At 44.8% G+C, this 25,230-nt stretch overlaps 1 protein-coding gene across 1 annotated transcript in view; it reads left to right on the top strand.

Annotated features, from left to right (window-relative positions):
- LPP (LIM domain containing preferred translocation partner in lipoma) overlaps nt 1–25,230 on the top strand; it is a 311,735-nt gene that overhangs the window by 25,576 nt on the left and 260,929 nt on the right. The window contains exon 3 of the mRNA XM_029960801.1: nt 17,872–17,969. The gene's annotated coding sequence lies outside the window, so the exon portion shown is untranslated. The remainder of the gene's footprint in view (nt 1–17,871; nt 17,970–25,230) is intronic.

The following is a 25,230-nucleotide window of genomic DNA, read 5'->3' on the forward strand; positions in this document are numbered from 1 at the left end:
TCTGTGCTCACCTTCTCCACCTGCTTCCTCCTGACCTGAGCAGGCTGTGTGCTGAGAAGAGAAACATCACTCCCAAAAGTCTTACATAACCAACCCGGTCTGGGACAAAACGTTACTCTGGGTGAAGAGCTCTTCCTCTGGCAGGAGGCAGACCTGAAGGTCATCCTGGCTGCTGTAAAGCATGAGTTTCATGAGTTGGACCTGAGGATGGGAAGGAAGGGACAGGTGAGATTTAAAATCTTGGTGAGAGTAATGGCCTGTCAAGGAGTGGTTCAGGAAGGAAGTTTTGAGGTGTGTGTCAGTGAGCAGTTCAGTGCAAGCTCCGAGCATGAGGTAGTGACAAAAACCTCCTCTTGGGTTTTGTGCAGCAGTTGCTCAGCTGTAGTTGGGCACTTACTCTGGCAACGGTGGCTGCAGAAAGACCTGCTGCTGCTGAGACCAGGAAGAAGAAAATGGGAAATACCCAATGTGTTTGCAAAGAAAAAAACCCCAAAGAGTCCTTTGATTGCAAGCTTTTGTGGGTTTCTCTTTATTTAGCTTGTTCACACTCCTTGGAGGATTTCTGGAGGGGCTCCAGAATTCAGCCTTGATGAAAGCCACCTTCAGACTTACTGGCCACATCCTCAATGGGGCTGAGTGTATGTGGGGAGAGTTCTGGCCGTGGGGCAGGCACTGCTGTTTCTCTGACTCCTTGGACCAGTTCCTAAAGTGAAGTACTGAAAACAAGGACAGCCAGATTAAGTGTTTCCCCTACCCGGTGGTATTTGTTGTGATGTAAAGCTGGAATGGTTCCTAGAAAGCATTAAAACACAAATAATATTAACCAGGACTGAGAGAGAACAGCCAGTTGCTGAGAAATGAGAAATATGTTACGGTGACAATGGGTCAGTAGGGATGAGGCTGTCTGGTTTTTACTACTGAATCTGCTACTAAATCCCTTGAGAGCCTCAGTGAAGGCTGGTCCAGTAGGACAGGGTATGAACAAGTCACTTGTCTGCACCAGGCTGGGATCAAGAGGCTTCAGCTGCAGGTGTTGCTGCTGAACTGGAGCATACTGGGCAAGGCTGGCCCTGCCTGAATATCATGAGATCCTGGGCTGGGGAGTTGATCCCTCTGACTCAGCATATTTGCCTGTCAGCTGGGACTGATCTAGTCCACGTGCCCCAGTGAGGCTTAAAAAGAGCACTTCCTTGTAAGGTATTTTGGGATCCTGGGAAGTGTCATGCTAATCACATGCAAAGTGCTGTTCATCGAATACTCCAACTGTTTATTGAGATATTTACCTGGATGATAATACCTCCTCCCCTCTCCTGCAGCATAAAACGTGCTTGATAACTCACATGAGTGCTTGTAAGGCCAAAGGGACAGTCAGCCCTTTTAATCTGTGCTGTCATGGAATAAATAACCCACTGAGCTAATTCTGAGCATGTCCTAATCTCACCTCACCCTCATCTTTGTTCACATGCGCAAATGCACCATCAGCAGTATGTGATGTGCTTCCCTCTCTCACAGCTTAAACAATAAATCCTATAAGACCAAAGCTTTGGAGATGAAAATTGCATCCTGTTGGTGGTCTTGGGCATGTGATTCAGGTTACTGAAGGTCAGCTTGAAAGGACAGTGCTGACTTCAAAGAAATGTATTCCCTTCTATTGAAATTTCACACTATAATTTGGGGAAAAAACATTTTTTCAATTTTGCTTCATGTTAAATAGATGTATGCAATCATATTTGTGTTTCAAAGTAGTTAATTTCTACCATGGTTTCTACAAGATTTGTCCACAGCAACCATGAGAGAAGAAACTACTGAAAACCATGGGGGTTTTTTAATTATTTTTTTTTTTTAACATACTGAAAAGGTGAGCAAGGGACTCAGCATAAGTGTAGATCCTGAAACTACCCGTGTTTTTCTCAAGTCTTACTCTTGTTGATACTCAAATGACCTCGATGGTAGAAAGAGTTTGTTGCTTTGAAGCGGGAAGTTGCAGCATCCTGCAACTCCCCTCCTCCTGTCTCTTTGTCACTCCTGTTCTTATTTGATCTGTTGTCACCTTTGGAAGAAGATAATGTGTTTCCCTGTGGGGGGTCGAAGGAGGGGGGAGGCAGGTTCCTGGTGGGTTTCTGTTATAGAAATCCATGTTTAAATAACAGGCGGTAAACTTTTCTATATTCTTTTCACTTTTGGAGGGTGTTTGGTTTTGTATGTTGGGATGCTGCACTTCCTGGGGCAGGCTTGCAGTGCGGGCTCTCCTCCCTGCAGTCACTATGTGATGTTTGATTGTTTCTGTAATTTGTCTGATCAGCAGATATTTTGGCATTTGTGTGTTTTGAGAGGGGAAGACAGGCATTTAGCCTTCAGCTGGAACAAGGCTCAGTGTTACTGTACATCTTGTATTCAATGCAAGACTCGCACAGAGACCCTTCAGATCAAGCCTTCTCACCCCTTTGTGTGGGAGTGCATGTTGAGACTTCTCCATGTCTCTGTGAGCCTCCACACTACTGGAGATCCAGAATCCCTTTGCACAGGGTGCTGGAGGTCCCAGACTAGTGGGGGAAAGCCCTGAAGTTGTGTTACAATAGGGAATGATGTTGGTTGGCACCTTCCTCGCCACTGCTCTGGTAAGCAGCACTTTTGCTCTTGGCTTTGGGCACTGAAGATCTTGTTGATCCCTTATCCAGGTGGGGTAGTCGCTGGAACAGAGTGATGATTAATGCAGAGAAAGGCCAGGGCTGGGAAAGGATAGTGTGCATCCCTTTTCTGGGTGAGTAACCCGAGGGGTGGGTTGATGTGGGAGCAGCTAGACTGTAATGTGGATCACTGAGGAACAGGGAAGGGTGAGCCCTCTAACCTAGAGGGGTTTGGGCTCTGCCCCAGGCTAGCACAATAATCATCAGCATCAATATCTGGCACATCTATTTTTCCATTAGAAACTCAGTTCTTTGTGGGGTTTTAATATCTTGGCTATTTCAGATCACACTGAGAAACAGCATGGCCCTGCGCAGGCACTCAGCATGGATGCTTTAGTTGTTTGCTAAGCCAACATATGTAATAATAATTTATTGCATTGCCTTGAGAAGGGGGAAAATGGGAAAACCAAGCCCCTACATAGCAGGAGTTCTTTTCTATCAGACAAGCTGTAGGAACAATGTGCTCGCAATTAACTCTAATAGCAAGAGAGTAGCTGGTGAGGGGAGGGATCGGGCAACGGGGTGTTTTTGGCTGAGGTTCTCTTTGGAAACATGAGAGCTCCTTGATGATAGGGCTGGTTCAGATACCTCTCATTCATTGCTGTAGTCCTTCAGCCCTTCCCTTGCTGGGAAGGACTAAAGAGTGTTCTCTGTCACTTATTGCATCCTTCCTTGCTCTTGGCTCTGCAGTTGGCTATGTGAGACAACACTGCACTCTCTGCCATGGTTGGGGGGATATGGTGGGTTGCATGGTCGTCCCTTTGAGCATAATGAGGGCCAGTAACTGTGGTCCTTTGTGGGTGGTTGGCTGCAGCATCATACCATAACCCTTCTCCTCCATGACACAGTGAACTGGAAATCAAAGACATTTCTGAGTTTGGCATGGAGCATCCTGGGAGGAAAGGGATGCCAATGGAGTTGCACCTGGTTTTCTGGTGTCTGCCTTATAATGCTGTCCTGGGCTACAGAAGACTCCAGGCATCTGAAAGATCAGAAATGACAAAGTTTAGCAGTCACCCATGCCCAGTGAAGTAGTGTGGTGGAAGGCTGGAAGGAAATCACTGTCTTTTCTCATGTCCCTGTCCAAGATAAAGTACTTCCAGACCTCAGGGTGGTTATTTAAAACTCTGAATGAAAGAAACATTCTGATCTGTAGGTAGGCACAAAATTCAGGCAGTCTGGTTTGCAGCTAGGCTGGGGAGCCAGAGCTTTCCTGAGGGCATGAGCTGTGCGTGTGTGTGTGTGTGTGCAGCAACCCTACAAAACAGGATCTGGTTTAAGAGAGTATTTCTGTACAGGAAAGAACGTAAGTATATGCTTAAGTCCTACGGAAGTCAAAGCAACTTAAACACATATTACAGTTAATCATGTACTTAAGTGATTTTCTGAGTTGACCTATATCTGGAATGACACATAAGGTTCTCTTGAGTTGGGATTCCCAACCCTGTTCTGTAGTTCCTTCCCAAGGAAAGTGCTGATTTATTTATTTTTAATTCTTGCCTTAAAGAACGGCCTGTTTTGGCCTTACTGCTTTGCAAGTTATTGGAAAGGATGGTGTGAAAAGTTAAAGCACTCTGAACAACACAGTCCTTTTCAAAAGACTAAGAGAATTTGTACCATTCATTTCAAAAGGACTCCATGTAGCAAGAATAATGCTGTAACAGGGATGTTTCACTGAAGGATACTGTTGGAGTCGAAATGCCGTCTGGTGTGATCAGAATGACAGCCTGCTTGAAATTGGTGCGATGTAATGTGCTACTATAGGATTGCTTTCCTTTAATGTATTTTTTTTTGCCTTCCTGAAGTCTCTTTGTGATGAGTGGGATGCTTGCAGCATGGATTTGAATGGAATATCGGGTAATAAGAATAATAAGCAGGTGCACTGTATAAAATTTAAGTGGAAAGCTACTACCTAGAAGGGAAAAGTAATGTGGTTACTGCTGCATCTTTTCCTCATAGGAGCATTGTTCCCGAAGTACTTATGGGTTTCCCTATGTATGAGGTTTATCTAAGATAAATTCCTATTCAGGTGGATGGGACACTGTGCTTCTGAATTGATTTTTTGGTAGAACTTTTTGTGGTTATAACAATAGACAGTGCTAATATATAGGTTCTTTGTAAGAAGACTAATGTTTTGCCTGGAAGTAACAGGATCATGTGATGAATGCTGGAGTGTTGCTGATGAAAAGAGGTGGGGAAGGAAATTACCTTTAATAAGGAGTTTAAGTGACATTTTTCTTATAGAATGCCATTATGTTTGATTTTTCACAGAAACGAGAAACCAAAGGTGTTCGTGAGGCTGGTGTGATGCAGCTGGTTGCCTGAAGACTTGCCTTGGCTACTCTTTTGTGTGCCTCAGTGCTTATCCCATCCTTGCTCTTGGGCAGGTTGGTGCTTCCTGGAGCCCATCAGCCCTGGCAGCATCCCTTACAGGTGCAATCCTCCTGGTGTTCCAGGCCCTGTTTGCAAAGCACTGTCTGTTCTTGTGTTTCATGTCCCCACTCGGCCTGGCCGGGAATGAACCCTTGTCTTGACCTGCAGCATCCTCTGGTAGGAAAGCTGCCAAGCAACTTCCAGCTGAAAACACAGTTTGTTGGGAAAGGGAATGAGTTACTTTTTGGCTTGCCTCTTGGACTTCTGGCCTCCAGACTAAGCAGATCTTCTTTCTAGTCCTTGCTGTAGTAAATCCAATCTTGCCAAGACCAGCAGTGATGCTGGGTGCTTTTCTGATCAAGTCCTCTCTCTAGTATTGGCTCAAACAAAACCTTCCAGATTCTGGAAGAAGAGGAAGTGTGCTCCTATGAATGTGCCTGATGACCCCCTTTTACTGAGGCAAGTTCTTAGCTAATGGTTAAAATCCATTCTAAGCCCCATTAATACAAAGGTACTTTATCAATGGGAGAACAGGATCTCAGGGCTTGCATTGTATAGGTACAAAGTTTAAGTCCTTGGTGGTTTTGATATATTAGCGTATTTAACCTAATAAATTCCAATAACTCTCTAATGGAAACTCAAGAGCTGTTTAGTTCACGAGAACTTTCATTTCTTCTGTCTGCAAAGTGGTGATGGTGCTTTCTGTGGTGGGGCTGTGAGACTACAGGGAGTTGGTTTGTCCTCACAGCTGAACAGTGGCTGAGTTGCCATGGCCACGTGTTCTCCCAGCCTGCTGAAAAGGCGAGGCAAAGCCCTATAACTGAAACCACCGAGAAATTGCTTCACTGAAATTTGTTAAGCCACAGTGATTTTTGATTACAGTCACCTTGGTATTTAGAAAGCGGTCTGGTATCTGAGCAAGTGTATCGTGGGGTTTGTTAGTTTTAATTTAAAGGGTTTTGAAATACTGGAGACTTCTGGGTAAAAAGAATGGAGGTTTTGCTTTTTGTATGGTACCAAACCAGACTTGGACATGGTGCAGACAGCTGTGTGGCTGCTTGGGGACTTGCTACCTTAACTGTGATATTTTTGCAGACAAAGCTTCAAGTAGAGTTCTGTTGAAGCCCTTCATACCCTACAGTGAAGGAAATTTCAAAGGGTTTGCACAGCCTGGCTTGAAGTTTCTGGCTTATGAAAGCAAACAGTGCAAAATGCTTTTGGCTGGTTTTTGAGGGCAGATGTCTGGACCCTTGCATTGTCACATAACAGTGGATTGGTTGGGCATCATCGTCTTTTGTTGCAGCAAGAATTTTCCTGAATCCTCTGTTCTGTCTCCAGAAATGGCAAAGACTTTTTCTGTCAACTAATAGCTCCCTTGACAGGGATGTGACTTCAGTCCCTATGGAAAATGATTTTGCATCTGTCCCAGAGCAGGAATGGGGCTCAGATCTGTTTGGTATTCCTAGCATTGCTTTTACTTCTGGGTTGCAGCAACTGTGAGGGCCAAATTTGTCCAGTGTGTCCCCATGGGAAACACTGGAGGAATGTGAGTCGGTTGTCTTGGGTAAGGATGACCACAGTCGTGTTGGGAGGTTGGCTCTGGAGCATTGAAGCTCTGTGGTAGCTGCAGGAATTTGCCCAGAGCATATCTCTGCAAGTGTCCTGTGGATCTTGTGTTAGTACCCACATAGTGCAAAGGCAGGGGCTTTGGTTGATGGGCCACATTTGGGATGATTTTGAAAGCCAAACCTTCTGCAGTGGTGAAAGAGCTGTAGGTGTGGCCGAAAGAAAACTTTTGCCTTCCTGCATTGCTGTGGCTGTGCTCACTTTCTTTTGTTGTTCAAAGGCAAAGGCACCATTTTATTATTATAAAAGGAGTAAAAAAAATCCCAAACTCCAAAATTTCTAGTCAACTGGGCTACAGACCTGTTGAGGGCAGAGAGCAGAAACACTGTTGAGAAAAAGTGTGAGCTTGGTCTGTGATATTTTTGGCCCTTAAGGGACTTCTGGTCCTTAGTAGCTTTGCAGTGAATGTAGGTGATTGCCCTAATGGTGATATCTCCAGGGAATGCTCTTATCACAAAAGTGGTGAAAGAGGATAAGGGAGATAGTTTTCCTCTTTCTCATGAACATATTGCTTTTAATTCTTATAAAGAAGAGAGAGTAGGTTCTATCTCAGCATTATTGGCCAAGCCCTCAGAGACATCAACTGTTGTATTGAGACATGACAAACTGAGGCTTCCCACTGGCAGCTCGTTGTGGCTGGTGTCAGGGCTGCCATGAGCAGGTGCTGGGGAATGCAAGGTGACTGCTTTCAGGAAACCAGCTCACCTCCAAGAGACACAGGCATGTTTCTTCTCCACACTTGTGAGCGGCTGTCTGGGTTTGCTGGTCTGCCCCACCTCTCTCCCTTCCTGCTCCTCTGGCTGCTCAGCGAGGACCGGTGCCTCCTGAGAAGTTCCAGGCATACTAGTCATTTATTGCAAGACTTTTTTCTTTCTGTCTTTGTTCTTATGCTGTAGCATTTAGACAGCAAGAGTAAGGAAGGTTTCCAAGCCCTCTGCTTAGAGCACCTACTCTGGGCAGGAGGTGACATCTCTGGGGAGACTGACAGTGGCTGGTGCTGAGACACAGGGCAGTGGGTGGTTTCCCAAAGGTGGGGGACAGATACACTTGGCAGGGAACACGTGTGGGCTTGTTGGCAATGGGGAAGGAAGCGTTCACTCATGCTAATCGTTCCAGCCCGCAGGAATTTTTTATTTTACTGATTTTTGTTGGTGGTGGTTCTTTCGTGCAGTCATTATTTTTTTTTCTATTCCCTCCTTTAATTGTTGAAGCTGTTTTTAATCCCTGACCATAGTAAAGCCACACTGTTAACAAAAGCAGCGGGGTAGCTGAAATTGCAGCTGTACTACAAGCTCTGCTTTTAATTTCAGGCTGTTATTAATGAGGCTAGAAACTTTCCCTTCCCCCAGTCGAGTTTCAGCTATGTGTCTTCATCCAAGTCACTTCACTCGGTTTTTCAGAGCATCCCTGACTCAGTCTGGGATACAACAGGTGAAGGCTGAAGGCTGTTTTTGGATGTCATGAAGAGGTTTCTGGCTGCTGTCCTTCCTGTTCCCTTGTGCATGTGGAGGGTTGGTAGCAGGCAGCTGCAGGGGCTGGGAGGGGACCTCCAAAGAGAGGGTGGCAATGGTGAGCTGCAGCTCAGAGGTGTTAGTGCTGGGGAGGAGATGAAACTTCACGTGCTTGGCAGGGGTGGGAGGACGGGATGGTTGTGTGGGTTTGGGTTGCTTGTGAGCTTCTGCCCTGCCCTGTGGTCCTGGGGCCGAGCATGAGGGGCTCTGATGGCTGCTGTTGTCATTCCGTGGGGCAGCTCCCATCAGTCTCCATAAAGGGAATGTAGTGTGCTGTGTGTCTTCTCCTCTCCTTTTTGCTCATGCAGTGCCCTGAGTGCCCACCGGAACAGTCTGTTGTTTACAGAAGAAGCAGTAATGGCAAAAAGGTTTTATTTTTTAGGATGTAATATTGTAATTGCATTGGGGATATGGAAATCCCAGTCTGCCACTGAAATTGCTGCAATAGACTCAAACTTAGGGATTGTCAGGACTCTAGGAAAAATTCCCAGCAATTTACATCTCTAAAGTGCAGTCCCACATTCCTGTGTATAACCTGTGTGTGTTAGAGAGGACCTGTTTCTCTGTGGCTAAGGGCACATCCAGCCCCAGGTGCATGCACTGAAGGCCAGGTTGTCCTTTATTTTCTGTGCAGGTATGACTTGAGTGCTGCAAACCTGGGAAACAACCCTTTAGGAGTGGAGCTGCAGTAGTCTCTAGTTTTTGAGTTATCAACCCCCTTCCCTGCAATGTAATGAAGGAAATTATTGCTTGTGCAGTGTACATGTGCTTGCAGCTCTGCAGGAGCACTCGCTGGGCTGGTCTTGTTCAGTTTGCTTCTCTTTTTATCCTGCATCTCAAGACTGTGATGTCTGAGCCTGACGCTCCATGGCATATGCACTAGTTTTTTTTCCTGGATGGATTTATTGGATTTCCAGTAAAGACAAACAAAGTCGGAAGACTAACGGTGCCGAGCACGCAGCGCTGCGCTCCCTGGCCCAGCCTGCTGTGCTCAGCTCCTTATACGGCCAAAAAAAGAAAGAGGAAAAGAGGGCGCAGCGTGAATACCAGACATACGATGCATTCCTCCCAGCTGCAAACTCGGAATTTGCTTTTCCCTGGAAAGTGGACCCTCTGTACGTCCATTTATTCAGGCTCTGTACTGTTTATCAGGGAGAGGAAAGCTAGCATTGAGCTGGCTCTGAGCAACACTTAATTGTCTTGTGTAAAGGAATTTCTTTTCTGTAAGGGTTTTTTCTTTCTTTGGTGGGGGACAGAAGAGGGAAAGGGACTGGGATGAGGTAGGGAAGAGGAGGCCTGATTGGCCTGAAACTCGCTTTCACTTGGCAAACTGCAAGCAGGTAGACTGCAATTACATCTATTTTCTTCATCTAAAAATCAATCTGATTCATTGTTAGCCTCCGCCTTTAAATTATATTTTCCCTGAATAGCATCTTCCAGTTAGTGGGAGGCGGAGGGTAGATAAGACAATCGATCCTGTTGCTTCATTCATGATCTGGCTTCAGCCTTTGTTGTTTGAATAACTGTGGGTGTGAATGGCTGGCTTGAGGTGCTCTGATCTGGGCTTAGACTGGAAGTACAAAGCGCAGGTCCTCTATCTATTAGATATGGGCCTGAGTTTCCAAAACGGATTTGTTAGCTTGGGCATAGCACCCTCTTGAGAGCTCGAATGAGGAAGGTCAGGCCAGTCCATCATCTCTTCTCCTGTGCATGGTGTGCAAAGGCCCCTTCTGCAGTGACACGGGAGCTGAACTGCCATGGCAGGTGTTGTGGTTTCCTAGATTGTTTGGAAGCCAAATTGTGGACTGGAAGCCACAGTGGGGTGAATCATGGTGCTGCCTGCACATGGGAAGCCTGCTTGCTCACCAGCACCTGGGCCCATGTTAGCAGGGACACCTCCAGCCAGCCCTGTTTGTCTTTATTTCCAAAGAGAGAGCTTTATCAAGACCACTTGTGCTTCCGTGGTTGCTCTCTGTGTTTCATGAGCACCAAACAGGTGGGAGAATTGGGCAATTGTCACTCAGCCAAAAGGCTTTTCTAGCAAGGGAAAAAGCAACCTGACAACTTTGAGTCATGTTTTACTGCTTTGGGATCAGAGTGCCTGGAAAGCAGTTCCCTATTGTTTCTTCACAGGCCTTGTGGAGGTGATGATGCTACTTAATTTCACAAGCTCCTTTCATCTAGCTCCTGCACCGTGCTTTCCCATCTTGAGGATGGGCTGTGACAGCACTTGACTAAGGCAATCTGTGTAGCTTTGTGAAGATCCCATCTGTTTCTCTACTTGACAGCTGGGTTGTTCCATGTTACTTGCCTTCTTGCTTTCCTGTAAAACCAAGCACGTTATTAGGACCCAAAATAGTAGCTCCTCTGGGCCATGTTGTAATAGGAGGGTGTTTCATGATGACAGGATTCAGCATTGCATGGAGGCAAAGCCCTTTTATACGTGCAAGGAAATAGCAACAATCTGCTTGCAGGTCATGCATGGCTCAGCTCTTTGAACCTCTACATTATCAAGTGTTTGCTGTCTCTGTTCTTAGAGACTGTACTTTGCAACCAGCACTGTAAATTATGAGGGTAATAAAGGAGTTTGATGGCAGAAGAAAGAGAAATGAATGGCAAATCTATGCTAATGGAAACATCTGTTGAGTATTCTTGTTACTCTTTCCCCATCCATCCCCACTTGCATCCGGAGGTTGTTTCAAACCAGGTGGAGTAGAGAGTGGACCTTAGGCTCTGTGAAAAGGTAGCTATGGGTGCTAGACAAAATGTTTGGAGTAGAACTGCCAGGTGTTGTTTTTTAACACCGTTTCACTTAAGTGCATTATTGAGCATTTTGCTATAAATGAGACATAATGGTTCTCCTGGTGCATTAGCCAGAGCTCCACGAAAAGTTGAACAGTGGGTTGTGAATATTAGATTAGGAGTTAGTTGATGTTTTTACTGTATGAGTTCTTTATGAAGATATTGATGTGGATGATGATTGCCAGTTGAGAACAGGAGACTGGCAAGCTGGTAGGATTGGGTACACTCATAGCATCCTGTGGGAAGTGAATGCTTGGGGTGCTGGACGTGCAGCCAAGTTCCTGTGCATGTCTGGCTTTCTTCTGAAGATGGGGAGATCCAGCTGCCCCAACCATCCAGCTCCAGAGCTGCTGCTGGATGAAATGTTGGAGGGCAGCTGCACTCAGGTGGCCACAGAGCCCTGGCTACAGGTTGGGCATTGTGGCTGCTATCCTGTAAACCAGTGAGCTTGATGGGAGAAATGGGTGTCAGGACTCCACTCCTGTGTCCCCAGTGGGTGTATTGCTTGCAGAAGGCTGTTGGATGTTGCAGATATGTGACCTGTGTGCGTGGTTAAGGACCATCATGAGTTTTGTGGGTGCTGAAAGGTCACAGTCTCTCTATCTTGCTTCCATTTTTGCTAGGTTTAAATGGGAGTAAATTTCCACTGGTTGCTTTTCTAATGCAATGAAGCACTGGGACTGTTGGAGAAGGAGAGACAGGTAAATATTTCTGTAAATGTTTGGGTGGTTTTATTTCCAGGATGTTATCTTCTTGTAGGGAAAAAAAATGTAATTCAATAAACACAAAGCAGGCACCATGTTTACACCCTTTAAGTATAGGGGAATGCTGTTCTTCTGTTCCTTTTATATGTTTTTTTGTGGTACTGCCTTAAGGTGTCTTACCAGAAGTATGGGCTGTCATTATTAGAGAATCCTGTAAAACAGCTGTAATAATTGCACAATGTTCTTTATTGCTGTCAGGCTTATTCATAGTTATTTTTTTTTAAAGACACATGAGGGACTGTCTCTGCACACATCACTGATTTTGCTAATAAAATCTTATATTTTGATGGTACGTTTCATTGGAAAATCATCAACTACTCCATAAAATTAAGACTTACACTGTCGTGGGATGGAGATGTTTCCTCTAGCCTTGATAGTGAGATTGATCTAGATGGATTTGTTTGATTTCTTAACAGCTGTTGTGGAGGGTATAGAATCCAGTGCCTCATCTCTACTCCAGATTGTCTGATCAGGGTTTTGGAGTTCAGCATCCAGCTCTTACCCCTCATTTTCTCAGCAGGCTGCTGTGATGGCCTGATGTCTGTCCCCTGTGTCAGTCAGGGATGCAGAAGGATGCTTCATGGTTGGTGCTGAGCTCAGTGTGACTGCAGAACATGACTAGCTGTGTGGCTGCAGCCCAGAGTGGAGCTGGAGGCTGTGCTGCAGTGGGTGCTTGCACTCATTCAACAGAGTCATCCCTTGCCTGATTCTGAGCAACCTGGTCTAGTGGGAGGTGTCCCTGCCCGTGGCAAGGGGAGGTTGAAACCAGATGGTCTTTATGGTCCCTTCCAGCCCAAACCATTCTATGATTCACTTATTTCATGGGGCATCAACTCTCCCCACCTTGATTTTGATTTTTTTCCACTTCCAACCCATGAAAAACCTAGTGTTGCTCCTGGCCGGTGGCTCTGATCTGTGCCAAATTGTGCCTCTGCTTTCTTAAATGTCTCTCACAGTTTCCCATGGCACCTGAGGACTGCAGGGATTAACTCACACATAGGAGTGGTGAGGCTCCCAGGGTGCGAGGACTGAGGGATCTGTACTTTGCAGAGGGGATCTGAGTGCTCTGGGCTGCTGATGGATGGAGTGCTGGAGGAGAAGGTCCCATGAGAATGGAGGTGATGTCCATGCATGTGGTGTGCCTAGACATCTTTTCCTTTCTGCAGGGAGTGGGTATAGTGCTTAAAACCTACTTGAAATTATTCCAGTGCAAGGTATGAGGAGAGGACACCTCTTTGACTATGGCCACCATGTTGTCCTCAGTGGTCTGTCCATGCAAGGTTTCTACTGGGAGCTGTGACCACAGGTCAGCTGCTCAAATGGAAATGTTGCTTCTATTCAGGCTATTCACGGATCACGGGCAGGTTAAAACTGCCTCTGTCCAGTATCAGCTAGGACATGCTTGTAAGCCTTAGGCTGAGCTTTTGCTGTCCCTTTTGGCTGAGATCTGCAGGAGCCTGGATCAGCAGAACATAGTTTTAGATCCCGCTGAAAGCCCAGAGCACATGAAAGGGCCCAGAGCAAGGTGAATCTGAGCACTGCTCTGGTTTATTTGGCCATTAAATAGCCAAGGCAGCGGTCGGTGTTGGACTGGCAGTCAGAAAGCCACTGCTGAGCCAAACTCCAGTCCTGTATTTTGCAGTAATTAGCAAGTTTGAGCATGTCATTCATTCAGCCAAAAATCCTGGGAGATGACACAAGTCTGTATTTTATTGTATTCATTAATTTAGTGAGCCTGTGTATGTTGTATTTGAGGGAATGTTTTGCGTTCAGGTTCGTAGAGCTGAATCGATTCTATTTTACAGGAGACAACCCAGTTGTCCATAGCAACCTGAAATTGATTCCCCCCCTAGTCTACCAAAAGCCGTTCCCTCTTGAATCATCCCTTTAATTTAATACAGTGAGCAGGATGTCCCTGCATGTGGAAACTTCTTTTTTTAACACTGAGTAACCTAGGCATAAAAAATAATCTTATTTGAACAACAGCCCTGACTCTGTCTTTGTTGCCACTTGGCATTAGTCCTTTCTGTGCCATTTCCTTGTACTTCATTTCAGGTACTGGAGGCCATTATCTCTGTCAGTTAATCACCACTGCTGCCTCAGGGGGATGTCCCCCTGCACGCTGCCCTGGTTTACTCGGCCTCAGCTTTGTGGGCTGACCCAGTGTGCTCATTATGCTGAAAAGTCTGTTCTTTGTAGTGTGTGTAGAATCAGCCCTGTGCTTTCCCTTGACTTGCAGTGGTGCCCACACGTGGCACTGGTGATGCAGTGGCGTTCCTCGGTGCTCCTTGCAACGGGAATGCGCTGCCCAGCACATGTTCAGGGCAATGACATTGTTGTAAGGTGTCCCCTCCACCTGTTGCTAATGAGGATGCTCAGGGCCAGGAGCTGCCAGGGGGCTCTGCTGCAGAGACCCAGCAGAGACCCAGTGCTGCCTTCATCTCAGCGCTGTTGGTGTGGGCAGCCTGGGGCATATACAGGCCTGGAGGTAAATACATGCTCTGTGTTGACCTTGCTGAATAATTTAAACTCAGAAAGCATTACAATACCTGCTGCTTACAATCTTCTCTGGCTTGTACCCTTTTGGCTCTGGTTTCCTATACTAGGTCTCTGCTGTTGTCAAAACCTCTTTTTGTGGGTTTTTCCAGTGGAAGTGGCTGGTTGGAAGGTGTTTGGGAAGAATGGGAAGAATTGCCATGGTGGTTTGCTCCTATTTAGAAATCTGTGGGTGCCTGAGGACTCCACGGGAACAATTGCCTTGTCATAGGATTGCCAGGGATGAGGAATTTAGGACATTTGTGGTTTTGCTACCTGGAAGAACACTTGACTGTCTTTGGAAGACCAGCAGCTTGTGTGTGGTCAGTGCAGACTGCAACATTTTTCCACATTTCCCCATTTTCACATTATCCACATTTGCCCCTGGATTTTGCACAGAATGGCAAGACAGCAGAGACTTTCTCCTGTGCTCTTAGTTCTTGCCCTGCTTGTTGTAGAGCCATGGGAGGAGGAGGTGTTGCTGGGGCAAGGTGTGCCGTGGGAGCAGTTGTACCACCAGAATTGTCCCCGTTGGCTGTTCCACACAGAGAGAAGCAAGCTGCTGCTTGCATCTACACTTAGGCCATTAGCACAAATTGCACCAATCTGTGCTGTGAAATCTCTGCCTTTTCCTGGCTTGTTTTATGAAAAGTTAAAAAAAAAAAAAAAAAGGGAAAACGACATGAAATCGATATGGCAGAGGCGTCGGTTGCAGGTTCACCTGCTGTCACTGCGAGAGGAAGCCGTGTCACTTGACACGCCGGGTGTATGGCACTTGTTGAGAAGATAGTTATTTCATGTCTCCCTATTTTTCTTGCATCAGTCATAAAATGGTTTGTTTAATGTGCATCATCTGAACGTTTCACTGAATAAGCTACCCAAAAAGGTTAATCTCCAATTCTGTAATGCTTTTACTGTCGCATCCAGCTGCTTCAAAGACAGCAGTGTGTGTATCTCTAATGATGACTTCCAGATGCAGAAGTAGCAGAGGCATCTACTTCTTTCAGGTGCCAAAACTGAGACTTACAAGGCCTGTTTTTTCAGAACACTTCATGTTTTGTAGCACTGTACATGGTTATAGTACAAATCTCAATTAAAGGTTGAACAAAGAATCTTAATCTCTTCTGGACGTGGTCTTTCTGTATCTTAGCCAGAAAAGGCAAAGCAATAAGTATATGGGAAAAAAATGATATATGTGACTTTGCTCCTATCATTCAGAAGGTTTATGGCAGAGGCATAAACAGGATCTAATCTTTCCAAGTGATGCTAGGTGCCAGACCACAAAGCATCCTTTCTGGTCTCCTTACCATTGCCTGCCTTGCATGCTTCCCATCTTCTGAAAACTGAATGAAGGCAAGGAGACCGTTGTCCCACCTGGCTGCAGCCTCCTTATTGACATGACTTGGCTTTCATACACCACTAGCAAGTAGAGTCTTCAGGTCTCGGTGAGTGTGTGCCCATGTTGTCATTCCTCCTTTCAGCAGGAGTACTGCCTGCCTGAGAGATGGGTATGATCTGGCTGGGCTAAGCAGAAGTTCCTCGACTGTTGTCTGTAACTTCTGTCAGCAGGATATTTGTAAATTTAAATGCTTCCTCACAGAAGTATCAAAGGAACTAAGGCCACTTTTCAGCATGAACATGAAAGGCTTTCGTGCACTGGTGCAGCCAGGATTGCCATGGAGAACAAAGGCTTTTGCTAATCACTTCTAATGCCTTTCAAGTTTATGCCTCATTTTTTCCCCTTTTTCAGACAGCCTCCCAGAGTAGAGACTTCAGTGACTGACTCACCAAATAATTAACAGGAGGAGGACTCCATCTCTGAAACTTTTGAACACCTCTTTTAATTTTCTTAAACCAGCCAGCACTCTGGCCAGGATCCAATTTGTGTAATTACATTTGACCTAACTTAATCTCTTGGCAGTTTCAATTGCATGTGGTAGTTGTCTTGGCTCCCTGTCCTGGGCTGCCATTCAATGCTACTCCATGGTTTTCAACAGCTGTTGTAATTCAGCTGTAGAAATGGGTGTATTTTCTTGGTGGAAGCATTCCTCATATCTCTATCCTTTGCTAAACATCCTTATCTCGCTAATATTTTGGGAGGTGACGTGTCTGATGCTGCAGATGATCTTGCTGAAGTCCTTGGAGCTACTTTCACTCTTAAAGAAGAGCATGCATTTAGACTCTTAGTAGTTTGTCCATCATATATTTTGAGATTGTTTTGAGTTTTTCGTCTTCATTAAGAGGCATTTATTTCTTAGTCTCCTCAGCTACTGTGTGCTGCTTTAGGGACATTATTGGTGCAGGTATTCCTCTCTAGCATTGAAAACAGTACTTCTGTTATCAAATCTGTGTTAAATAGGAGTTTGTCACCTTCCCGTGCTGACAGCAGTTGGGCTGGCTGGCTGTAAGTGTTGGCATTGGTAAGAGTGCAAGTGATGAAGGAAAGCAAAAGCCCAGGGCAGCTGAGAAGGACTGCAGAGGGAAAAAAAAAAACATCCCAAGTAGAAACTTGGAGATGAACAAAGTGCAGTAGCCAAAGGAACAGTTGGATGGATGATGCATGCGAAAGAGAAGACCCCGAGTTTTTGCATTGGCACATCCTTAGATGTGTAACAGAAATCTTGTTTTCACAGCAGATGGCAAATTGAGTGTTGCTTGACTTCAGCCCTCAGAAAAGGTGTATTTGTTACAAAACCACTTGATCCTTTGGGACCAGGAGAAGCCCCTGCTGAGAGGAGACAGGAATTTAGATGAGATGGGGTGCAAAAGGTGATCTACTGCTGAAAGATGCAGTTGTGGCAAATTGTCTGCTACCATTTAGCTCTGCTTTTCTGAGAGTCTCCAGAAGTAGGATGGGAAATGTATTATTGCTGCTCTCCCTTTTTACTTGTTATCTCTCATGAAATTTGGGATGTTTTTGATATTCAGAACTCTCCCCTGTGTTTCCAAACACTACTCAGTGTAAATCCTTTCTTTATTCTTTCTACATTGTCACCAAACCCTTGGGTTCATGAGAAAGATTTTGTTTTGCTAGGTAGAATATCCTGAAGATGGAGGTAAGGACTATCTTGGGAACACAAAAGTTATTCAGCCATTCATAAGGCCTGACTTTTATCCTCTGTGTCTCTCCCATAATTACACACATTTAAATCTCAGAGTAGACTAGAAGTCTTGTCTCTGTTGGTTTCAGTGACACTGTAAATAAAGTCACGAGTGGTAACATTAAGATTTGTCGTCTGTCATAGTACATAAATGTTTGGAGTTGGAGCCATTTTATTTTGATGTGTGCTGTGTATAACTTATAGGTTGGCAGAACTTTCTGCAAAATCCATGAAGAGTTTCCTAGAACTGAGATTTATCAAACCCTTTTGGTGGTTGTCAGAGAAAGTGTGGCCAGGTTTGAGTGGTGGCTCACGATGTATCTGCAGTAATTGATGTTGCTTTTGAAGATCTGTTTGCATGTTAAATAATGGGGTGGGAAAAATTCCACTTCAGAGTTGTTGGGTTTTCCTTTACTATTGGACTGGACTGTCTACCATACTGAAAACAATTATTTTCTTTTCCATGTTTCAGAGTACTTTGTAACTGGGTGTGCCTGAATGCATCAGCCTTTGGATGTGAGCGTCTTCTCTTGAAACAGCCTCTGATACCCAACTGCCTGCTCTCTTGGGGTAAGAAGAAAAATGCACATGCAGAGATTAAGAATGTGGTTTGGGCAGAAGCAGAATGGCAAAGAGAAGTCAAGCAGTACTGGTGCCTCAGCTTGTAAATTTTGGAAATAATGATCTTGTCATGGAGAAAGGGAAAAAACTGTAAATCTGTCCACTGTAAATAAGACAAGTTATCAACTTAAGTTGCAGCAAGAGAAATTTAGCTGAGGCATTAGTGATGATCTCCTGCATTAAAGCTGATAGTTTGAAAGGCAAAGGTCAGTGTATCTGTGCAGAATGAGCTGCATGTTTTGATGATGAATTGATGCAACAGCAATTAACTCTGGTGCTCAGTGTCTTTGTTACCTGAATGGTGATGTTCTTCTGGAGGGAAGTGTAAGCTCAGTGAGAAGAAGAGGTTTAATCCTCTGTTGTTGGCATGCAGCATAAACTTGTGGTAAAAACAGGAGGTTGTATCAATTCTGACTCCTTTGTAGAAAGTTTCTGGGAGTTTGGTTCTCTTCTGTGGTCCATGTAAGAGATTTACTCTCAGGTGGGCAATCTCATCTGTTTTACTGTGACATGAGAACACAATGCTACAGCTACAGATATACTGAGCAAAACACAAATATCATGTGGAACGCAGAGAGATTGGAGCCAGGGCTGATGAAATGGAGGAGAGTTTAATTTTTCTTCTCTTTCTCTTCTGTTCTTGTTCTCCATTGTGTTTCTTTGTCGTACTTTGACAGCAAACACAGCAGGCTTTTCCTGAGTTTAAAAATGCTGGCTCACTAGCTGGGTCTTGAAATTATATCCTGAAGATGGCTGCTCCTTTAGTTCCCTTGCTTCTTCCTCCCTTCCCTGGGAGCTGCTGATGACATACTGAGCCTGGGCTCAGCAGCCTCTGAGCCATCAGACTGAGAGGAGTGGGGTTCAGGTGCTTCGTCTTCCTTGGTCTGGTGAAGAAGATCAATGAGATATCTGTCCTATCTCGCAGGACATCTGAAATTCAACCTCTTGTTGGACTTTGGTTTCTGTACTATTTATATTTCATTCTTAGTGTCAGCAAATACTGGTCTGCCCTGGAGTTACTCTAGTGTCTTATTGTTCATTATCGTCCTCTGCTTAGCAGAGATAAGCTGTTGTGTCCCAGGGGCATGGGAACATGGAAGAAACTTTCAAATAGTTCTAAGAAATGCAGATGGTGTCAAGAGAGAAATAAGGGATGCCTTTCTGAAGTCACCTTTTTACATTTTTTTTTTTCTCTTCCCTGCCCCTCCCTTCTTGAGCTTTTCAATTCCTGCAACTATCTGTTGAAATCTTGAAAGCAAAATGCGTTCATGGAAAGATACAATTTACTGTGTGCCCCCCTGATCTTTTGATCTCAGTCAATCAAATAAGTCCAAGACCTTGCAGTTCACCTTGTTTCAAGGACGGTTAATAAGTTGAGTGGTTGTGCCAATGGCAGTGATGGCTTTCCAGCCTTGTGCTTCTTTTATTGTTGTTATTATTTTTTATGATTCTGACCTTTTGGACTGGTCAGGGTAAGATTATTTGCAAAGAATACTCCATAAATATGCCTGTCAGGACCAGAGTTAACATTCAAGCATTGCTGCTTAGCAAAAGAAAACAATATGCCAAAGTTCAATTTAGATTTCCCTGCAGGGTTGAAAATAATGACAAGACTCACTTAACATGGCAGGGGTGAGTCCTGCTACCTCTGTGGGAGTGACTGCCTTATGATCCTGCAGCACTTTGCAGCTCTGTGCCTGGGTAACTTGGCGGCTGCACCTGAAATTTGGCATCTGGTGCTGGGGCTCACTTGGGGAGGAGGATCCTTGGGTGTATCTCCTGAATCTTGAAGGTGCCAGCTCAGTCAATTAGTAGTTCTCTTTGATTTTGCAACTGAATTTTTTTCCCTCTAATGCTGTACTCCTTGCTTTTGCTTGCAAATGAGGTTTTGTGGAGCTGCTCTAAGCTCTGTCCTGCAAAGTCATCCCGTTCTCATCCTTGTATTCGATCCTTGCACTCAGCACAAGCCAGTGTGTGTTCCAAGAGTGGCTTAGGAGAGCCTTAATACATCCTAGTATGTTGTGAGTTGTGGCCTGTGGGTTGGTTGCTGTGATCTCTGAGTGCTTTGAGAATCCCAGATTTCAGTGGGAATCTGGTTGCATTTTCCTTGCTGTGACTATTCATGGAAACAGTTCCTAGATGTCTCCCACTTAATGTTTGCCACCAAGGAGGCTTGCAGCATCCAGTGTCAAGAATCTTGCTTTACTGTCAGGAAATATAATGGTGATTGTCAATGTTTGTGCTGTCTTGTCAGCAAAATTGACTCCTGTGGCTGGGAGCAGCATGAGGAGTGAAACTGGGAGCCAGCAGCTGCTATTAAGGCATTAACCTGCAGTGTTTGAAAACCACACAGTCTGTTGCATAGAAATAGTTTGTCAGAAGCATGTGGCTCTTCTGAGGTTATCTATTCTTCCTTCCATAGATGAGAAAGTGAAGGTATTGAAGATCACTTGCTTTGACCACAGGAAGTTCATGTTAGTGGAGCTCTGAGGCTGGATCTGAAACCCATAGGTTTGACCAAAAAAAAAAAAAAAAAGCTGTGTGTGGTGAAAGGCAGCAAGTTCCCTGAAAAAATGTATGCTATCAATTGAGAAAGCAGACTGGGACTGGGTGGTGAAATAATGGTGCAAAAAGCAATGCAGCTTGTGGAAGGTCATGCAGCACCTCCATGCCAGACCAAGTCAGCAGCACTGTAACTTGCAGTGAAGATGGGTCTGGTTGCCTGTCAGCATCGACTGAGAAATTCAAAAATAAAATAAATAAATTTGTCTTTAGGCCCATCTTAAAATCCAGAAGTTGTTTCTCCAGCACCTGTAAATAACCCTTTTCTGGATTTACCTGCCTTGCTCATAATAGGAAAAGATATGGGGAAAAGGGGGGAACTGAGGATGGCAGAGCAGTGCCTTTGTTGTCTGGTGCCATACCCTCACAAGTCTGGTGGCCATACCATGAACTGGGGAGAGGTATTCCCATCCCCATGGACAGCTGCCATCCTTCAGGTGCTGAGGGGAAAAGCCCTTCTGTATACAGGAGTTTTGCATGGCCCAGAAAGCGACACTCTTTTTTTCTTATTCCAAAAGGTACTGGCAATTAGCAGCAGGGGTAATAGCCACCTGGAATTAAATTGTATGGAGGCATGAGAAATAGTAGGATATATTTAGAAATATCTATTGCATATATATATATACCTCTTAAGAAACATGTTGGAGATGCCATATCCATAAATACTAATAAGGCTGTTTGATTCCAATTTTCAGGTAAGATTAACATTTTATTGAGTATTATATCTGTCACATTCAATGCTTTAGTGTACCATCCTCTCAGGCTTATTAGCATAATTGCAGTGCTTAAGCAACAATAAAAAATTCAACAGTAAAATAGCGGTTAGCACAGGCAATTTGTTATCAAAAGCTTTTACTTAAGGACAGCTTTTGAGCATATTTATTATCCAGTTAGGGCTATACATTATTTTTATTTAGAAAAACAAGAGGGAAACATTGTAGGGTTTTTTTTTTTTCTTTTTTAATGTCTAAATCAGAAGGCCTGAAAATTGGTCACAGCCTTTTTCTGTTTCTTAAAATTGCTCAGCAAATTCATTTGGAGTGGGAAGGCAAGATAGCGCAACAAACTCTGGTCTGGAGTAGGACTGTGACGTTAATAACTCAGCAGAACAATTCTGTTAAATTCTGATGCTGACCTGGATTCCCTTGTTGCATCCCAGACTCTGAAGACACTGTCCTCCCCCTCTGTGGCTGATGGCACTGTCATCAGAGCAGCACAAAGGCAGGGGTGGTCCAGCCTCTTGCCCCGCCAGTGGCTGCAGCCCGGGAGTCAATGCAGCTGTGTGCTGCAGGGATGATGTACCTTCAGACAAGGGGAGGGACTGGATGGGACCTGCAGGAAAATGGACTTTGATTTCAGTGCTGGTTGTCTCTGAGGCTGGAGCAGAGGAGCATGGCCTGGCTGTGTGACAGTGCTGCACACTCCCTCTGTTCCTTTTCTCACTTTGAGGACACTTAAGGGAACAGTCCTTTTCCAGAAGATAAATAGCACAGATGTGAATGCACATCTGTTTGTGTGCATGCCCCTGCTCGTGCACATACACACAGAAGGTCCCTGTTGCTAACATGGCAAAATTTCATGTGAGTATTTTAATTTTCAACAAATTTTCTACGTGTATTTAAAATAAAAAGTTGTACCTCATAAATGAAGAAGTAAATGAGTTTTAAACAACACAAGAAATCCTTACACTAAGAGGTCCATCAAGAAAAGCACATGTTTATGGTGAGAGGAAGACTTGCTGTGATTGCTTGTGCTTCCTTTGCTGGTGGAGCCTTTTTACAGACCCTCTCTCTCTGCTTGCTTTTGCTCCTCCAACACCCTTCAGACCCGTAAATTCGTCTGGTTTTTTTGCTCCCATTTTGATTGTTGTCTAAGCTTACCATGAGGAGAAGTGAAGGCAGTGCTGCTGCCACAGGGAAGAAGCTTGTGTTCATAGTGAAACAGGATGTGCAAGCAGGTTGTAGGAATTGGGAAGGGAGCACATGGAAGCAGGTGAAACTAAGCTGGGCACATATTAGAGAAGTGATGTGCTTGTGGGGTCCTCTTCACAAACACCCTCTCCTGTGAATATGTAGAATTTGAAAGGAGCTGGTTGTTTCAGATCCTTTTTTTTGAGGGTGGGATAAAAAACCAATGTTATTATTCAGAGATAAATTGTGTGTTTCAGATTCTAGTGTAGTTGAATGTCTTGCACTGGTACACAGCTCACTCTCATGAAACTGCCTAGCACTGCATGCTCTTTAGACTTTGTCAACAGAGAGCTTGGTGAAGCTCCTGGGAATATGAATACACAGAAACTGACTAAAGCTAAACTTCCTGGGAACTTTGCTCTCAGGAAATTTAACTGTGATTTGAATTGCCATTGAAATATCTGCTCTCTGCCTCCATGATCACCTCTAGGAATGGGGACTTGTTGCTGCTCTCTCAGGAACAAACAGGTTCCTGCACAGACCTGCAGCTCCCCATTGTTGTTGCTCCTTTTGGCTTTACTTGTCTGTGTTTGGTAGTGCCCAAGGCATCAGCTACTTGAGTGTCTCCTGGTTGCATCTGGTCTTGTAGCTAGGAGAGAGTTTTCTGCTACAGCCAGGGAAGCACTGTTCTAGGTCCTGTGCACAGGCACAGGGCTCCACATCCATAGCAGGAGCTGGGGGACCATGGAAGGTGTTTTCTTGGGGTGTGGATGTGGTCGAGGGCATTTCCATCTGGCTCCCACCTGAGATCTATAGTCCTCCAACAGTTTAGGGAGAAAGGACCTTGCAGCTCCTGGCTAAAAATGGGGTTAGCTTCAAGGTTGGATGAGGCTGCTCAAGAGCTTGTCAAGACAGTGGTGGCCTGGTGTGATCTTGAGGGATGATGATAGTATGTGCCTTAGTCAACAAAAACAGACCTTATGGAGGGCTTTGTAGGCTGTAGTCTGGTGTAAGGATAGTGGAGCGATGACATTTCTGGGAGAGGGTCTGTGTGAAGGGTTGAAAGACACAGTTTAGGTAATACAGTGACACAGTGATTCCTACATCAAATTCCCCATGTGAGGTGGGAAACACCATACCCAGCTCTGCAGAACTGATGCTGCTGGAGTCTGGCTGCCACCATAGCCACTGGGTACACCTCATGCTCTCCTTCATGATGGATGGGGAGGGATGCTGGGAGGAGAGGGTCTGTCTGGAGATGAGTCTGCATGTGAACACATCTTCCTTCAGGAGGAAAGTGCCTATATGCTTCTGGCAGGGAAAAAAAATGGCTGAAAGAATTTAGCAGTGATAAATGTCATAAAAAATACTTAGGCTGGAGTTTGTAAAGCCTGGAACATCTGTTCTCAACAGTGCTTTGATCATGTTGTGAGGCTTTTAAAATGATACTTCCATGAATTAAGTGAGATCCTTATGGCTGCAGGATTCCTTTCAGTGCCCTTTTTTTCATGGAGCAAAAAGGCAAATTTCACAGGGAACATTACATGACTTGAAACACATATTTTAACGGTTAGTATCAACCAAACAATGTTTTATTAGGTGCTAGAAAAATGTTCCAGTTCCATACCCCAGGAAGCAAAGCACTCCCATTTACTTTTAAGCTTATGGGAGCTGTACTTTGAAAAAAATGAATTCAAGAATTCAATGCTTGTATGTTACTGTATTCAAAACCAAAACAAACATGGTGAAGTGAGCTTAAACCTTTTTAAGTTGTTGTCAGAAAAGGACCTTTTTGGGTTTTGTTTCCAGGCAGAGGTACAGATGAACCAGGATCCATGTGTTTTCTGAGGGACCCACAGCAAAGGATGGTGAGATACTGATGATTTACTTCTCTCATTGCACCGCCTTGGACTGAGTAGCTTTCATCCAGTTTTCTCCAAGGACTCGTGCTTTCCCCTTTCCTTGTTATTTTAGGAGGCTTTTGCCTCTTGCCCTTCCAGCAGCTGAGTGTTTGTGGCTGAAATGTTTTGATGCTGAATGTCTTTGCTGTTTTGGGTTCTTTGCAGTGTCACGCCTGGCAGCAGGATTTCTGATCCTGCACCTTCCTGCTACAAGTAGGGAAAAGACTGTCTCCTGGGCTGTTTGCAGGAACAGCCTGTAGGACATGAGGGGTGGCAGGAAGGAGGGAGAAACTGAACAGGAGATGTGGAACAAGGGGGGTCTCCTCCTGTGCTATGTTTGTATGTTCAGACTTGAGAAATCCTTTTCTGCTGCTGCAGCCAGCAAGTCTGGTAACTCCAAGCAGGATGGTGGGGCAAGGCTCCTTGCTCCAGTCTCTTCTTCCCTCCCTGGGATGGATGAATGGACCTGTGGGTGACCCTCGGGCTCTACCCAGCAAGCAGGAGCCTGGGGCAATCGATTGGTTCTTCATTTAGAGACTCTTCAAGCTGTGAAAGGAGGAAAAGTTATGATCATAAATAACAGAGGAGGAATATAGATGGGCTTCCTAGTAAGGTTCTGGATGTCAGGGGTTAATTTATGAAAACTAAATTGTTTAATTCCTGCAGCACCCAACAGGTGAACAGGCGGCTTATTGCCGTGACATATCCATTTATAGCAGTTTTCCATCGCTAACACCTGCGACTCAGTTCTGTTACATGCTTATGCTGTCTGTTAATTATTTACCAGTGATTTACAAGTACAGAGTGCAAATAAAATGCTTCTATGCAGAAGACTGC

The sequence above is a fragment of the Manacus vitellinus genome, unplaced genomic scaffold (genome assembly GCF_001715985.3).
Source record: "Manacus vitellinus isolate BGI_N305 unplaced genomic scaffold, ASM171598v3 scaffold_29_pilon, whole genome shotgun sequence".
Taxonomy (NCBI): domain Eukaryota; kingdom Metazoa; phylum Chordata; class Aves; order Passeriformes; family Pipridae; genus Manacus; species Manacus vitellinus.